This window comes from Neofelis nebulosa, chromosome 2 (genome assembly GCF_028018385.1).
Source record: "Neofelis nebulosa isolate mNeoNeb1 chromosome 2, mNeoNeb1.pri, whole genome shotgun sequence".
Classification (NCBI taxonomy): Eukaryota; Metazoa; Chordata; class Mammalia; order Carnivora; family Felidae; genus Neofelis; species Neofelis nebulosa.
Genome location: NC_080783.1, coordinates 148,453,857 through 148,472,418, shown reverse-complemented (window position 1 = coordinate 148,472,418; position 18,562 = coordinate 148,453,857). Strand labels below are relative to the sequence as shown.

General features: G+C 43.1%; 1 long non-coding RNA gene across 1 annotated transcript in view; it reads left to right on the top strand.

Annotated features, from left to right (window-relative positions):
* LOC131504427 (uncharacterized) overlaps nucleotides 1-18,562 on the top strand; it is a 61,722-nt gene that overhangs the window by 29,961 nt on the left and 13,199 nt on the right. The window lies entirely within an intron of this gene.

The window sequence follows — 18,562 nt, the reverse complement described above, 5'->3', positions numbered from 1 at the left end:
TTATTTTGAATATTAGTTTTATAGAGGGGAAAGTATAGAGATGCTATCTGTTCAAGTCCTAATGGAGCTGCTCCCATTCCTCAAGGGGTTATCACATAGTATCAGAGAGATCTCAATCTTTAAGATTATGGGATATAGAGTAATTAGGCTTCAGTGTCTTTAGGAGTGGTTTTTTTCTTTTTCTTTTTCTTTGTAAAAAGAAATGCCTCTTTCCAGATGTAGAACTGAAGTATCTGTTGCTTCTGATGTTGCTGTCAGAGGCCAATTGGGAAGCAAAGTATCAAATACAATGACTCCTTTGAATTCCCTTGCAAGAGGCAGAACACTCCCAGCCTCAAGATTCCGGTCCTTCTTGCCTTAGTGTGTGGAAAAAAGCAAATCCCTTCCAACTTGAAGAAAGAGTCTTCCTCCTCCCCACCCTTGCCCCGACCTCTGAACCCAGCCGAGTTCTGCTATTTCTTAGGAAATGGTTTGGTTTAGAAGAGTGGCATTTGAAGGTGAAAGAGAGAGAGATTAGAGGAATTTGAGCCTGTTTTCACAATTCCAGTTGGGATGTTGGAGAAAATTTCTGTGACATTTAAACTGCCACTTACTTTATTAGATTTTCATTTCTAAAGCAGAACTAAGTAAGTGCAGTCAGTCAATGATTCCAGCCAAAATAATGTGCATGATTAGGCTCATTAAGAGTCTTTCTTCCCTTAACTGAAAAGTTTTAAATTCTGGCTTTGAGTGGAAGCACCGTGGAGAATCGAGTGTGGCAAAGTTTCCCATTTCAGTTTCAAACGCGCATAAGCATTTTGTGTGTGTGTGTGTGTGTGTGTGTGTGTGTGTGTGTGTGTAAGGAGTCAAAACTTTGGGACTAAAAAATAAATAATAAAGTGCTGAGTCATTGCTGTTCTTTTTTTGAATGTTGGGTTTTCCAGAAAAAAGCGGGGGGGAGAGAGAGAGAGAGAGAGAGAGGAGAGAGAAGTGTGGAAGTGGGTCACTTTCAGAAGTTTTAGACCATATAGTTTTTTTTTTTTTTAATTTTTTTTTTCAACGTTTTTTATTTATTTTTGGGACAGAGAGAGACAGAGCATGAACGGGGAAGGGGCAGAGAGAGAGGGAGACACACAGAATTGGAAACAGGCTCCAGGCTCCGAGCCATCAGCCCAGAGCCTGACGCGGGGCTCGAACTCACGGACCGCGAGATCGTGACCTGGCTGAAGTCGGACGCTTAACCGACTGCGCCACCCAGGCGCCCCTTAGACCATATAGTTTTGAAAGCAACCGTGTTAGCTTTCAGTACCTGACAACAAAGCAAGACAGCTAGACGGGACACAAGTGAGAAGTGTCTTCTGTGTTTCCTTCTCTTCCTCCCCGCCCTGCCCCTCTTTAGAATATAATTTAACTTAGAACACATGTAGATTAGATCAGGGAAAATGTGGATGGGGACAGTAGGTTCAAATTTTTCTTGCGGTTTTCTTATTTACTTATTTGTTTTCCTACCGGCTATTTTGGGGTTAGGGGGAAGGGGTTGTGCATTTTCAAGATGGAATTGCTCTCTGAGCCTTCTTTTATTATCTTTGAAATTAGATTCTTCTCAATTATTCAGGAGCAGATTATCTAGCTTGCAGACTATCTGGGTATTTTGTTTCTTCCCTTTCCTCTCTCCTCTTTGCCAGTGTTTTGACAATTTCCTCATGCTGTTGACATCCACAAAACTGACCATAAAAGGAGAAAGGAAACATCCAATCAGTTTTGTTTGTTAATTGCTATGGTACAATTTGTTCAGAAAGAAACTAAAATATAGACCAAACCGGAGTTTGAAGATTATCTGTGAATCGAATCTTTCCATACTTTCTGTAAGCCTCATTTGTACAGATAATCGAGGGTTGGCAGAACTTCAGAGAAGTATCTCTTAAGAGAGATCAAACACTTCTCAAAACCCAGCTCCCTCTGAAATGGCAAATTTTTTCATTCCCATGGGAAAGTCATTGCTTAGAGAAGCAAATAGACAGAGGTGCTGAGAGAGAGCGAGAGCGAGAGAGAGAGAGAGAGAGAGAGAGAGAATTCCTCTGGCCTGATCTACCTTTGATGGGACAGACTCAATAGAAACTGGCTAGGTTGGTGATTTGTTCTGGGCCCAGAATTGTGTATAAACATGTATGCATGTGTGTGCACACGTGCATACTTGTATAATACTTAAATCCACCTTGAGGCAAGATGCCAGGAGAGAGATATGGAGGTCAATGCCTATGAGCTGCATGTTTCTTCTTGATAATGAGAGCTCTCTCCACCCCCCAGCCCCTCATTCTCCACTCTTTTGGGTTCAGGGGCTGCTCTTCTAACTCTGACCACCCAGTGGTGTGAAACTAATGATTAACCCTTTGGCACCAATGCTGGAGAATTTGCTACACTAATTGGTAATGCAAAACCCATTAGTGATTAGTGTGGGGATACTCTGTGAGTCCAGGTGTCAGAAGGTTAATGAAAAATTGAGTATTGTACTTTGCTGGGGGATTAAAATTTTTCGGATGGGTGATGTCTTTTTCTCCTTTCTGCCAGCAGCTGAAGTTGAGCATCAAGCCACTGGCTTCCATGGGCTGGCCTGCTTGCGGCAAGTCTGGTCAGATTTGACCTGGAAGATCAGAAAACCTTTGTCACCAAATCCACACAAACACCATCTAGAACTATCCCTCACAGTTCAGAAATAGAGATGGCTCCCAAGGGCCACATTAAGAAGTAGAGTTAATTGCCCAATAATTGCAAGAGTTGTGCCTGCAAATATATTTGTTAACTGAAAAAAAAAAAATTTTTTTTGCCATATTTGGGCTCCTGGAAATGGATAAGAGGGAAATTTATTAGAGAACTTTATTTGGACTGGAGGACCCATTTGTGCAAGTACATTCCTTATTAATAGGTCTTTGTTCCTGTTGTAACCCTCAGCCAGGTATTTTGAGAGACATACTCATTTTCTTCTAAGTCATATCAGCATAGTAATCACTTTAGTTGAAAACCAGCTGCCATTTGCATGTTTAATAAAAATATAACACCAATACCAAATTCAAAACTATTTTTCCTTTTAGGCTAAGACTTCGAAATAACCTGGTTCCCTGCATCTACCAGTAATGCTGTTTACCCTGGGTTGAGGTCTTTAAAATAGGGAGAAATGCGAAAACAGTTTGATCACTCTTTCTTTCCCCTATCAGTCACCAACCATCTCTCTTAATTATGGTGTAAGGACATTTACATAACCAGGGGGAGGGTCCTATAACTACATTTCTATTATGCTTGGCACTTGTGTGAAAGGATATTATATTCATGTGCATTAGAGATTGCTTATAAAAGATCAAGACAATAATAGCCGATCAGACAATAAAGGTCTCTTTTCTCCTCCCAGACAGGCTGTCTCTGACAGAAGAATACAGTTCATCAAAAGTGTCTGCAGGTTGTCAAACTCGGGGAGGTTTGGGGACCCTCTGAGGCTGTCATGGTCAACAAGAAGATTTTCTGTCGGGTTTTGCCATCACTCACCCTGAGGAAATAATCACTCACTACATTCTGCATGTTCTCATGATAGAGCTCTCCATTTGAGAGAAAAGAGCCATTTTATCAAAGGACAATATAGCCCTTCTCTGGGTCCACGTAGCTTCCATTATCAGACCATAATAAATCATATTTATGTTCTCAGTTAATAAGACTGATTACAATGCAGGTTTCAGACGTGGGAAAAGCAAAGCAGGTGAAAAGATGTTTTAATGAAAATATGATAAGAAAACAGCTTCTTGTGAACATTTTGCGCTATTATTCGTAATGATTACAGACAATTTTTGATGCATCTTCTTTAGCAATGGTTTAAGCTGCATAAATTGGCTCGCTGGTAGATAAGTAAAAATGATAAGAAAAAAATCATGAAATTGTCTTATGTTGTCTAGAATCATTATGTACATAACAAGTGCAAAATGGGTCTAATGTATGTGCTGGGGATGGAGGGAAAACAGATTTCTCGGGGAAAGATGGTTTGGGTATTATTCAAAATGATTTAGAAATTTTCTCACCTCACTTATTAATAGTCTGTGTTCCTGGAATTTGGGGGTGCCCAGCACTAATTTCATCTCTGTAAATGAATCAACAACGTTACCTCTTTTATTCAGTTTCGAAGTTGTTTTTCCTCTCCTTCCCTCCTACCCCCTCCCCGACTTGGAGCTCAGTACAAAGAGACAAAGAGATATATATTTTCTACTCAATGTTTGTACAACTGCCATTAGTGCTAATGGGAGTTAAGTGCTCCTTGGGCGGAGAACAGACCCCAAAGTTTAATATGGAAGGGTACCTTATTAAAAAGGTCTGGACATTTTTAGCTTCAGTGAGTTCAATTACATTAAAGAACCAACTTTCTAAATTAGCGCAAAAAGAAAAAGAATCAGATAAAGTATTGAAATGGCTTTAGCCTCTAACTGTGTAATTCAGAAGAGCAGCCGATGGCTGAGGAGTTGGGGTGTCGTGTTCATTTGCACTAACTTAACGGATTTGCTCGCGTAACAGATAACAATTCCAGGTTAGCACCCACAACACTTGGAGTAGCCCTTTCTACCGTCCATTTGCATCTTTGATGAGAATGTCGTTATTCTTGGCTTGCAGGTTTCTAAAAGACAGTGAGGCTTTTTGTAGCCCATGTTATTCTGGACAGTGGTATTCTGAAACATCGGATTAACACAATTCACCGCAGATTTAGCAAGTGGTTGGGGCGTTTTCTTTATGTGGGGGGAGAGGGGATTGGCAGGCCTCCCTTTGTACGCTTATGAGACGGTCTTTTAAAATTTGCTTGTAGAATGGCCGCTGTTATGAACTGAGAAAGCGAACATTCTTCATAATGAAGTTGTCACAGCTAGACTGCTGGAGAAGACACAATATAGACAGCACTGTAAACTCTTTTTACCAAAAGCAAGCGTCACCAGGATCAGAGTCTCTATTGTACTCAGAGATGCTTGGATTGTATTTTTTTTTCTAAGCCAGTTTGCACTAATGTGAGATATTGGGCAACTTGGTGATGTCAGTGATGCCTCACAGATTAACTTCACAAGTCAGAAGAAAAATTCATGGGGAAAATAGATGATTTTAACTGATAAAGGTAGGCATGTACTTATGGATGTATGTGTGTGCCTGTGCAGGGGTCCCATGTTTTTCTGCAGTATTTCTCTTTTTCCCGAAATTAAAAACCTATTGAGATTCAGTCCCCTCCCCCTAGATCATTGCTTTCTTTGTTGGCAATTTCTCTTTGTTCTATTCTAACTTGAGTGGAGGAGGGGAGAGTGATTGGCCCCATGTCAGTCACATTGTCTGACTTTCACAGAAATAACTGCCAAGACTTTTGCTGCCTCTTCCTTTGATTTTAGCCCTCACTCCATTTTTCTTTTCATAGGTTGACCAAAAAATATTGCCTGCAAGAGAATTCTGTAATGCCACCATATATCTAATATCTATGAGGCGTTTTGTTTTAGCGTTACTGGACTTAACCACAAAAGACACTTGACATTGATAAAGAATCTGTCAAGTCCAGCCTGATCAGCGCACTGAAATCGCTCATGACAGGGAAGACACTAGCCCCCTAAAGCAGTGGTAGATTAGGAGAAAAATGATTAGGGCCTCGTCGTTGTGAAGCCATTTCGTGTTGGACTGCATATATGGAGCCAAATGTGTTTTACTTGCCACACTCCATTAGCATGTGTGAAACAGTTGGGAAAATGGCCATATGATTAGACAGAAGGAAACCTGGATCTTCACATTGGGACTTGTTACTACTGAATAATGTCTATGCAGGAGGGATTGCTTTAGAGTGTGCTAATTTCTTGTATAATGGAAAAGAAGTGGCGTTCGTGACCAGCACCTATGTAGTTTGGTCATGGACAGTGCCTCCAAGTCCGCCAATTTTCAACATTTTTTTTTAAAGCCTTGGTGAAATCCACGTTTTTATTGGCAGGAGGTTTCAGGATGTTTGACTCCTAAAATTTCCTCTCTCAATGTCTCTATTGAAACCAGTAGACTACATTTTCCCAGGGCCCAAGCAATCTTTGTGTGGCTAACAAAAAAAAACAGAGGGCTGCCTCGAGATGAAGACTCACGTCTGGTGTAGTTCTTCTAGTTTACATTAAAATTTTTTAAAGAGAGAACGTCATTGAAAAGATGACTTTAAGGATGAAAAGATAAGACAGACTCAGATACAAATGAAATTCCCAGCAATGCTTAAAACACCATGACTGCAGCACTATAAGGAAAAGACAGAGTAGGCAGGATTTTCCTCTTGGGGGTAATCTGTTGAAAACCTACATAGAATGAAAGAAAATCTATTGTGGGAAAGAAAGATAGCCTTCTTGAATGTTGCCTGCACAATTATGTACCTATGTGTGTTAAAGCCCCTCAGAACAAAATCTTGTCCCGCATATGACTGGGGAATTATTAAATGTTGACTATTAAATCTTTTAGTTAGTTTCATACTGTGTTTATTTCTCCAGAATGATGAATATGCAGATTTAAAATTGAACGCCTCTGTTCCCAAGAAAATGATAAAACCAAGTCCTTGCCGAAGTCTAGCATTTACAGATGGGCTCTCCAAAGGGATGACTCACCCCAGCAGGCGGCCACAGTGTCAAGTAAAAACTTTGCCACCTCCCACCTCCATGGAGAGGGACCATGTGGACTGGGAAACTGCAGGGACTTTGACGATGGTCCCTGGGCACTTGTGCAAAACTTTGGCCTGATTTAGTAATTGTGGATAACTTTACCCAGCCCCAAATCCAAGCAGAGGCAGCAAATAGACATTATTTCCAAGAGCAGGAAAGGGCGAGGACAAACCAAAGGGCAAGGGAAAGAGGTGGCGGTCCCTGGACAGACCAGCAAGACAGGCAGTAATTAGCGCAAAACACCCACCTGTGTCATTTTTTCTCGCACTTTCTCAGCTTGTCAGGCCCTCAAAGCTTCGTAGTTGGTCCAAGAATTCTATGCAGTCCTCCCTTGTGGCCACACAGAATGTGTTTGCAGTATTGAAGGCCAGCCCAGGACTAATTTTGAAAAGCGAATCTGGGAAACAGCTTAATTTCATTTCCTTTGGGATTTTTCTGGGACAAAGTTAGAAGTTAAGACAAATTGAGCAAAATAGCAGTTAAAGGCAGAGGCTACTTTGAGCAAAAGGCTCCTACATTATCCTTGTCCCCAAAATTCTATACCAGAAGGAAGTTTAATGGGTTTTCAGTAAATGGTGGGAAGTTCTGATGCTACACTGAGCTGTTTTGCAGCCCCTGAGATGCTGGCATGAACCGTGGGGGCTTTAATTAGAGTGCCCTCTTGAACATCCAGGAGAAAGGCATGGCCAAACATACATACTGACTTGTGGTTCTCAATTTCACAAGTGATTGATGAGCACCTACTATGTGTCAGGTACCATGATGCACAGAGCAGGTCTTCTAGACCAGTGTTCTTCCTGCCACCCACACACTGCTTACATGGGATGATTTTTTTTTTTTAATTTTTTTTAACGTTTATTTATTTTTGAGACAGAGAGAGACAGAGCATGAACGGGGGAGGGGCAGAGAGAGAGAGGGAGACACAGAATCAGAAGCAGGCTCCAGGCTCCGAGCCATCAGCCCAGAGCCCGACGCGGAGCTCGAACTCACGGACCGTGAGATCGTGACCTGAGCTGAAGTCGATGCCCAACCGACTGAGCCACCCAGGCGCCCCATGGGATGACTGACCCACAGTCAGTGCTTCTGAGTTTGTAGGTCTCAGGTCAAAAATAGCCATCTTGGCGGAAACTCGAAAACATGAATAGAAGTGAAAGGTGTGCTTACCTTTTCTAGAGGAGTCAGTAGACAACGACGTACGTAAGAACACAGGCTTGGAAGTTCTGGTCTAACCATGGCTCCTTTGCTTTCCTGTCGGTTTGTTCTCGGTCAAGTTGCTTAATCTAAGTCTCAATTTCTTCATCTGTAAAATGGGTATAATAATATGACTTATTTTCTTAGCATTGTTGGGACAATGCTAAATTGCCACATGCTCCAACTTGTGAACAGTTGGAGCAGCCAAAGCCAGATTAAGAGCTGGGCCATCAAGGCAGCTGCCCATGGGGAAGGGCATTGTTTAAACCAACATGTTTAAGGGACACCAGACACCCCTGGAGTAAATGATAAATGTGGTGCCAGTAAGGTGCCTTCTGCGCATGCTCCTGATATATCCGGCAACATGGAATTGATCCTATCCTGCCAGAATAGATAGCATCCTTCAGAGAGAGAAAAAAAAAAATCTCTATTTGCCAGTGTTGCTGCGTTTCCAGCTGCCATCACCCACCCTGAGAACAGCAGTTGTGGGCAGCTGAAAATAATGCCAGGCCTGTGGCTGTATTCTGGAGAATTATGCCATTATCTAAATCAGAGTCCCGATACCAGGCTTCCCAGGCAGTTGTTTGACTTAGAGAATCTTGCGAGAATACAAGAACAAAAACATGGGAAACATTCTGGCAGCATGAAAGCCAGAGAAATTAGATTTTTAAGCAAAATTTGAACAAGGTTTTATAACTCTATCAGTATAAGTTATCTCTGTGCTTTGAAAGAAATACTATTCAATGGTTCTTGGACTAAAATAAGTGAAATGGAAGGCAACTCTATAATCAAGTTAAAATGTTTCGGTGCATGTGATAGTTCTCTTGTTTTTAACATCGAGAAAGACATACGTGAATTATATTCGTCGCAAATCGGTTTTTCCCCTTCTCAGCAAATGACGGTCAATAGGATATTGGCTTGCGGGGACACCACGTGAGTCCCCTCGGGCTCCCCACATTCTGTCTGGCCCCAAGCTCAGTCAGTGCCCAGCACGCGGAAACTCTCCGTGTGCCTTTGCGGTCACGTTAACCTACGTTAAAGTACCTGATGACGAGTTCCCGAGCAAATGTTGCATCGGCGACTTCAGGACTTCAATCTGTGGCATGAAGGCAAGGGGAGACGCTCAGCTGTTGTAAGCGCACTTCTTGGGACTTCTGGGCAGGTCTGGCCTCTGTATCTCCCTCCCCTCTTTCCTCTCCTCCCTCTCCCTTCTCCTTTGCAATCCTTCCTTCTCTTCTCCTTGCCCACTTCTCGGCCCTGCTCCTCCGCACATCATTCACCCGCACCATTCTTGGGGTGCTGTCCCGTCCATGCTAGCTCTCTTCTCCCCTCCTCTCACCCTCGCGTCTGCCTCTCCCTCAGTCTGCACGATGGGCTAGTCGATACGCCATTAGACAACAATTCAAGAGAATGGTCTCTCTTCTCTGAATTTCCACATGTGGACTCTGGGCTGTGGTTTTATCTGGCAGTTTTATGCACTTGAAGCGAGGGCTGGTAGCCTGGGGGTCAGGAGGAAAGGCTCCACATTCATTTTTGCCTTCACCAGAGAAATCTTGGCATGGTTGTGAGGATTAAATGCATGTAATAAGCAGATCTCCTGGACCCCGGGGTCTCCAAGAGCAGAACAAGGCAGCTGGACTATAGCTGTAAGTGTTCACACATCTTCAAAGATGTAAGAACCTTTTTTACAAACATGATTTTACATGAGATCCAATGTACAGAGCCCTTGAGGCAGGAGATGCTCTAGAAGCAGGAGGCCAGGAGCTCGGCTTCCTAGGGCTCATCCTCCACCACCGCCACCCTGGTTCCCAGCCCCCTTCTCAGGTGGCCTCCCAGGAACCTACTCCAGATCCACTTGAGATCCACGGTAACTCCAGGAGCCGAAAGGTCCTTGAGGGCAGCTGCCGAACCTTGTCTCTTCCGGTCTCTAGTCCCCCGCCCATCCCCTCAATGTCTCCTCAGCAAAATGCTAGTTAGATGTAAACAGCTCCTGTTTATTTACTCCAGTCAACTTCCTGGTGGCTAGAAGAGAATATTACCGTATGCTTGTAATTACAGAGATTTCGCCTGTCTGAGGCAGTATTTCAGAGCGTGGTTAGGGGTTTGACTTCGGAGTGATAAAAACGGAAGCAATTTCTTAGTCAAATCCACCTTGTAGTCCTGGGTGTTTTGAGCATTGAATCAGCAGGAGGCGACTGTTGGAGTGGTTCTTGGCTCACAATTTTCTCTCCTCTCAGACTGACACCATCAAGTCCCCAAGGACTTTTTTTGGGTAGCATGACTCTCTCCTCACTCAGTTTTGGCTCTGGTTTATGGGTCTGAATGTGAACATTGACCCAAACCACGTCAAGCAGCATCTTCCCCTGGGGTTTTCTAAACTGGAAACAAGAGAATATTGTGTACCTCTTTGTGGAGGAGGTGGCCCCTGGATGCCAACCCCAGGAGCTCTCTGAGCTGTGGTCCCCAGCATGTGAAGGCAGTCAATCTGTGAAAGAAAAGGAAGCCTCTCTCAGAGAGGAATAGAGCCATGTGGTGGTCAAACCCCAATTTCAGATTTTTCCTGGGCCCCTGCCCTTATTCCTGATTGTGGTCCTGTATCTTTCTAATTCTCTGTTTGGCCCGAATCAGTTGGACTCAAGTTCTGTCACTTTCTTTTTTTTTTTTTTTTTAACATTTATTTATTTTTGAGACAGAGAGAGACAGAGCATGAACGGGGGAGGGTCAGAGAGAGAGGGAGACACAGAATCTGAAACAGGCTCCAGGCTCTGAGCAGTCAGCACAGAGCCCGACGCGGGCCTTGAACTCACAGACCACGAGATCATGACCTGAGCCGAAGTCAGACGCTCAACCGACTGAGCCACCCAGGTGCCCCAAGTTCTGTCACTTTCGACCAAGAGAGTCCAGACTCATTCAAGAAATGCTCCTTTTTCTTGTTTTCATCCGATGTCATATTGAGCTTATTTTTCATAATGTTAGTTTTGAGGAGACCCCACACTTTGTCCTTCTCTCCTCCACATGAAACCCAGAGCTCAGTGTGACCATCTCCCAGGCCCAGAGAGCCATCTCCACGGGGAGACCCTCTCGGACCTAGAGTGATGGCGGGACACTGTTTTCTGCAAGACTGGTTGGGGCCCCTCCTTCGTGTCAGTGTGATATCCTCTAGTAAAGAGCCACTTAGGATACTTGCAAACTGCATGGTAGTCATCTGTTTCCCCTCCTGGCTCTAACCTTCTTGAGGCAGGAACACTGGTCAGTTTCTCGATTCCCAGTGTCCCAATGCTTGGGAAATTTTAGGCACTCAAGTTTAGTTTTTGTTTGTTCGTAGTAAAATGCCTTGCCAGATAATACAATTTCCTCTCTCTCTCTCTCTCCCATTGAGGGGTTTATACTTTCAGTCACGGATGCTAAAAAGTCTCCTTGCGTCCTGAGAGTGGCACCACATCCCCCAAAGGATTTCCCTCCAAAGAGTGGATGTAAGGTACCCTGGAGGTACCCAACTCAGCTTATTATAAGGGAGAGTGAATGAGTAGCTCCAACATCTACGAAAGGGGGTAGAATATTTTGAGTGGTGAGGGTTTAAGATAAAAAGCAAAGCAATTGAACTCCAAAGGCAGAGCTCTGGAGGGAAAGAAGAATGGCGTTCTGAACCCCTGAGGTAGTAGACGCTGGAACCAAAACCAGCTCAGTGCCTCTGAGGCTAACCAGTGCCCAGAAAATGTGAATGGAAAGAGCTGGGCAAGAGTCGCTGCATTGGTAGGGGCACAGATGTGGGAGATTTCGCTGGGGTCAGCACCGAGGAAACGGCACTGTCCCCCCTCGGAGAAGCCTGGCAGACCTGCGCAGAGATCTGGATCTGCAAGGCAGGGTTCCCCAGGGAATCGGTACCATCTGCCAGAGCCCACAGGACTGACAGCGTGTTGCTAGGAGAAGCAGAGGGTGGTGGCCTGAGTGGCCTCCTGTATTTTCTGGTGGGGCTGTGTGGGAATCCAGGCTTCCTGGACGGCTGATCGGGGAGCAGGGAGGTGTGAGAGAGACACCCCAAGATCCTGTTAACAGCAAGCCTCCAGCAGTTCATCAGAAACAAAGAAAAGTGCCGTGACCAGATTTTGTATCCCGGTTCTGGAAGGCGATACTGCCTATGTGTTTGAATGGACACATGTGATGTTTGGGTCAATTCTCTTGGGCCATGTCACAAATTTCAGTACGTCAAAAGGTCCCTGCTGGACTATTACAACATAGAAATCGCAGATGTTTGTATGGGTTTCACTCCTCACAACAGTGCTATGAAGATAAGCCGGGCAGTTAGCACTATCTCCATTTTAAAGGTGAGGAAACCATCGCTCAGAGAGATGGGGTGACTTGCCATTGTTACAAGGACAGCTAATGGCAGAGCCGCTTCCACTGTGCTGAGGTATCTCCCTCACCAGGGTGGGAAAGTGGGGGGAGTGCTTGGCCCCTTGTCAAGACGTCGGGGGGGTTCTTGCCCTTCTACCAGTTGACTGGGTAACAACAGGCCAACCCTCTTTGGAGATTTCTTTACGTTTTCCTTCCCTCATTTTGGGGGATAAGCCGTGGTCTCAAAGGCCCTTTCTGGTGTGACAATCTCTGGACTTGGGGATATAAAGAGAAGAGATGGCTCATGTATGGGGTTGGAGGAAAAACTACTAGTTATCCTCCAATGCCTAGTTTCCTCTCTCTCTCTCTCTCTTTCTCTCTCTTTCTTTTTTAAAATAAACGTTCATTCTAGAATAGTGTTAGACTTACAAAATGTTGCAAAGACAGTACAGAGTTCCCCATATAGCCTACTTTCCTCTGTTACTATACCTTATTTTAATATAGTACATTGGTCATGATTAATAGACCAATATTGATACATTATTATTGACTAACGTTCACATTTTTTTTTTTCAAATTTCCTCAGGTGTTTTTGTTTTGTTTTACAAATATCTTTTTTGCTTGTTTGTTTTTTGATTCCAGGATCCCACCTAGGATATCACGTTATACTTCTTAGTCATGTATCCTTTGACTTTTCTTGGATATGACAGTTTCTGAGACTTTCCTTGTTTTAGATGACCTTGACAGTTTTTAGGAGGACCAGTCAGGTATTTTGTAGAAGGTCCCTAAATTGTGATTTGTCTGATGTTTTTCTCATGATTAGATTGAAGGTTATATGTTTCGCGGAAGACCACAGAGGTAAAGTGCCATTCTTATCACATCATATCAACTATCAACATGATTGATCACTGTTCATGTTAACCTTGATTACCTGGCTTGAGGTAATATTTGTTAGGTTTCTCCACGGTAGAGTTACTCTTTTTTTTCCCCCTCCTTTTCCATACTGTCATCTTTGGAAGAAACTCACTATCTGTAGCCCACACTTAAGGAGTGGAGAATTATGCTTGACCTCCTTAAGAGTGGAGTATCAGATTTTTTTCATTCTCTCCTACTAGTCAATCATTTATTTATATTTGTATGGACAGATGGATATTTGTTTTCACTATGGGTGATAATCCAATACTACTTTATTTATTTTGTTGCTCCCTTCTTTTATAGTAGTAAAGTAAGTAAGTACTTGGCTGCATAAATGGCTACCATGAGCAAGACTACATTTCCCAAAGTACCTTGCAAGTAGGTATGACTATGTGATTAAATTCTAGCCGGTGGTATGTGAACAGGAGTGACAGGTGCTACTTGTTTCTTTCCTTGAATGCATTTGCTGAAATGTGGCATTGAAGTTAGAGTTGTGGCAGCCATCTTGGACAAGAAAATGACCTTGGAAATGGAGACCACACATGGTGGTGCAATAAGATAAAAGCCTTGGTTCCTGACACCGTGGAGCTCCAAAGAAACCCTGGACTGACATGCCTGCCTGTATGTTACCTGAGGTAGAAAAAAAAAAAAAATCTATCTTGTTTAAGGCTCATAATTGAGTTTTCTGCTACTTCCGGAAGAACCTAATCCCAACTGATACAGTGTTGCATGGGTGTGTGTATATACAGGGAAGGGATGGCTCCAGGAAATACAATTGATTTTTAAAAAAATACACCAGAATCTTCTAGTTAGTTTTCCAGAGAAGGGTAACTGTGTTATATTCTTTTTTAAAATGTTTTTATTATTTTTTGAGAGAGAGAGAGAGAGACAGACAGACAGAGAGCAAACAGGGGAGGAGCAGAGAGAGAGGGAGACACAGAATCCAAAGCAGGCTCCAGGCTCGGAGCTGTCAGCACAGAGCTCGATGCAGGGCTTGAACTCATAGACACGAGATCATGACCTGAGCTGAAGTCGGATGTCCAACTGACTGAGCCATCCAGGCGCCCCCTTTGTTGTATTTATATTATTTATAATTTTAGTAAAGATACACCTATGGGTAGAGGGGTGTTGTTTGCTTGCTGTCTGGTTCTCTGACTTTCTTTGTTTTGGGAAACTCGCTAAGATTGGTTTTTGACTCACAAATAAAAGGCAAATTCCACCCATTATCCTTGGAGTAAACTGTGAGGCCACCTGGAGTCTCTGTAGATGACGCAGAATGTTCTATTTAGTGGCTTAAACCCGGTGAATCTTTTGCTGCTGTTTTTGAAAAAAAAAAAAAAAAAAAGAGAGAGAGAGAGAGAGAGAAGATTTTTCTGGAAAAGATTTAGTTAGAGAAGTGTTCCCTGACATGGGCTTAAGATTGAAAGACTTACACTTTGAGAAATAGACTGTGGATTATTGCTTTTGTCTTGTCTGGCCATGGAATTTCTCCTAGCCAAAGGTTGGGGGAATGGGGGGAACAGTGCCCATGCTGGGATGGGACTGGTGGAGAAGGCTGGATGGGTTACAAGGGGTTAAGTGGCATATACAACCTGGGGAGTGGAGCAGAACTGATGGAGGACTAACTTTGAGAATGAGGACAGAGGGTTTTCGGGAGGGGAGAGTGATGTAGCCATGAATTAATGGGAGGCTTGGAGGTGATTGTGAGATCGCACAATGCAAAACCAGGAAATGATGACTGCAAATATCAGCTGCAAATATGATATTACCCTTATAAAGTTTAGGCCCATGTAGCTCAGTATCAGAGCAGTGTCACCACCCATGTTTTGTTACATGGAATTTGTGAATAGCCCAACTTCTTTACTCAGGTTTCTCAAAACTCCCGGCAAAGACTCAAAGAAGAACACCGTTCCTTTTCCTCTTTTAGTCATTTCTGTTCTCATGGCTGGCTATTCCGGAAGCTGCTCTCCACAGTTCCTGGAAAACTCTCTTCTTCTCAGACCCTCACTGATTTTCCTCTTCCTCTCCTCCTTCCTCTCATCTGTATCTTCATTACCTGAAGTTGACCTAGCCCATCTCGAGGAGGTTGTAGATGGAAAAATTAGGATGGAAGTTACAGGGTTCTGTTTTGCTGGAGGATGTGACAGGTATCTTTTCTACCCACCCAGTTTTATTAAGGAAGTGACAATATTTGTTGATAATATGCGTTGAATTCATGAATAAAGGCATCCAGTCAAATACTTGCCTTCCCAGATTCCTCGGGAGTGGCACGTGACCATTTTGGCCAATGACGTGAGCAGCAATCTGCTGAGAGTTTCTAAGAATACTTTTGTTTCCCTGGTAAAGTTCTTCTATAGCTGGCATGGCCCCTCCATCTTTCTTCCTACCTTGACTGAGAGTGTGATGTTTTGGATTCACAGCAGGTATTCCACGCATGTCAGCCTCTTAACCTTCTTTCTTGTTTCTGCCATATCAATGCCACCCACTGACGCCCACCTGTCTAGGCCAGTCTGAGACTAGGCAGGGACACCTTGAAATGCATGAGCAGAGGCTGGATCCTAAGCCACCCTCTTGCCCCTGGAAGAATTTAGATTAAGGGTGGTATGAGGTATGAGGGGTCAGTAACCTGTAAGAGATATAAGGAAGAGAGAAAAGGGGGGTGGGGATCTTGTTGTTTGAGGGTGGGAGGCACTGGCTATTCAGAGCTCCCAGGGCTGTGAATGATATGTGATTCCAAAGGGTGAGCTGAGAAAAGCATGAGGGCATGAGGGCCAGAGCCAGGGCGAAACAGTGGGCCACAGCCTGCACATCAATATATGGATCCTTATCTAAGGCAGAAGGCCATTCGGGAAGGCGGAACCCTGGCAGGGAAATTGTGGAATCAAAATGAACGATGTACCAGGGTGGGTAGAGCGTGGGCAAAATGGGCCGAGAGAGTCAAAAGTTACAAACTTCCTATTATAAACTAAATAAGTCCCAGGGTTGAATGTGCAGCATGGCAACCATACTTGATCGTACTGTGTTGCATGTTTGAAAACTGCTGAGTGTGGAGCTTGAAATTCTCATCACACGAGAAACAAATTCCGTAACCATGTATGGTGACAGATGTTACCTAGCCTGATCGTGGTGATCGTTTCACAAAGCATACAAATATTGCATCATTATATTGTACCTGAAACTAATATAATGTATGTCAATTATACTTCGATTTAAAAAATGGCCTATTTACCTATAATAAGGACTAGGTCAGGTTTTCTATTTTCACAAGAGACTTAAGCCCCCCAGAAGATGGACATGGGGAGATACACACACACACACACACACACACACACACACACACACACTCCATCGCTCCATAGTATATGGGTGACCCACACTATAATCTGACAGTGCATGGCTAGGCTCTCCTTACTCACAGCAGTCCCATGCGAAGAGCCTTTCTGAGTCCTATGTTCCAGATAGGGCAGAAGCAATGTAAGTTTACTCAAATTTTGTTAATAACATCTTTGTTCGCAATAACCTCTAAATGATATCCTATAAAAATGTAAATTATCTTCTCTGCTATCTGTTACTTAAGAGCAATATTATAACAACAATAAAGGAATCTAAAAATGATCTAATTTCACGTTTTACTCCAAAACATGGCCAGGGATAAAGGTCCCAGTGACTGTGATGTCTGGCAATGTAGATTTTCAATGTGCAGGTAAGTATTGATGGCCTCTGAAGGACTGATTTAGTTGGTCAGACTTAAAAAGAGGGAGACTCTGCAAATGTTGGGTTCATAGATCTTCTCTTTTTGAGGATTTGAATTTTAATCAAGATATATTCAAAGGTTTTGCACATGTTTTTTTTTTTGGTTCAGTGATTTATATAAACTGGTTTAGTTAATCAATATAGCTCATTTATATTAAAATGATGTTATTTCATTGGTGTCAAACCAGCCCCTGGGAAGTCTAAAGAGTGAGGAATTCATATTCATGCAGGGAGACACAAATAGGAAAGAGCAGGGGTAGGAATGGAAGCAAAGAAACAAACATTCCAGGGAATGACATGTGAGTGATGGAGACAGTGTCACAGTCTCTGCAAGGGAGAGCAAGTGGTACCTTCCTGGAACTCGGTGGGTCTCCCTTGTCTTGTAGTTGAGAAACTCGGGGTTCAAAGGCATCAGGCCATATCAGGCTTTCCACTGAGTGTATGCTTTGCAGTTTTCTGTCATACCCTGTTGCCTTTTGAGGATCTGGCTGTGATCCTTCTGTGTATGTCTCAGAGAACTCCACTCCTATTGACTCTTTTTTTAATTTTTTTTTTTTTTGATGTTTATTTATCCTTTGAGAGAGAGCACAAGCAGGAGAGGGGCAGAGAGAGGGAGACGCAGAATCCAAACCAGTCTCCAGGCTCTGAGCTGTTAGCACAGAACCCGATGTGGGACTCGAATTCACGAACTGTGAGATCATGACCAGAGCTGAAGTCGGACGCTTAACCAACTGAGCCACCCAGGCACCTCATTCCTATTGACTCTTAAGAGGACCAGAAAGGGTAGCAATCTCTCCCCAAACATCATCTTGTCTGAAGCTTCTGGATAAGGCTTTTACAGTTAAGCTCAGACTTTGTCTTTCTTACAGGGTTGTACCTTGTCTACCCCTATGAAAGTATCAATAGACACAGAGTTTTATACTTTTTTTTGACAACCTGAGACCTGATGGCTCTACCAACTGGGCTCTCAAGTAAGTGTTTAACGTGTAGGCCAGCAGATGGCGCCATTTGTCATTCATTGACACCCGCGTATGAAAGCATGAGGCACGGCTTCTTGCCTCTTTAATTTGGGTAGTATTATAAGTGAAGTGTTTTCGACTGTTTATTATGCATGAGCCAAAATTCCATGAATGTGTAACATTTTCTCCTGTATTTCCCTTTTTTATAACATCATTTAAATTCCTTATTAATAATTTAAAAATGTTCTGGATTTTAATCACTTTTCTCATCACTGAAATATCTGATGAAGGGATGTTTTTTTCCTCTGCTGAAGGTGAGATAGAGGAAACCATCAGCCAGGAAGGAAGATGAGAATCTCACTCCTAACTCAAGCTCATGGCCCCCTGCGCTTCACCTCATCTTTTCAGTTTAATTGAATAGTATTTATTTAATTAATAAAAATATCTGTCTGGTGCAGGTTTCAGAAATCCAAGGCTTGAATACGCTGCCATTAATAAAACAAGTTTTTTTTTATATCCAAGTTTAATTATGGTGGTGTTTGTTTGATAGCTTGTTACTGTAAATAAAAGAGATAAAGGCAGCCCTTCACTGGAGTAGCTCGAGAGCTGTGAAATATGTACCTAATTAAAACTATTGGTGTAAGAGGCTAATAAAGTACATGTGCCTACTAGATGTCTTATTCTAATGAATCTCGGCTAATTTGCTTTGACTGATGAATTTCGGTGTTAGTGGTAGGGGCTGAATAA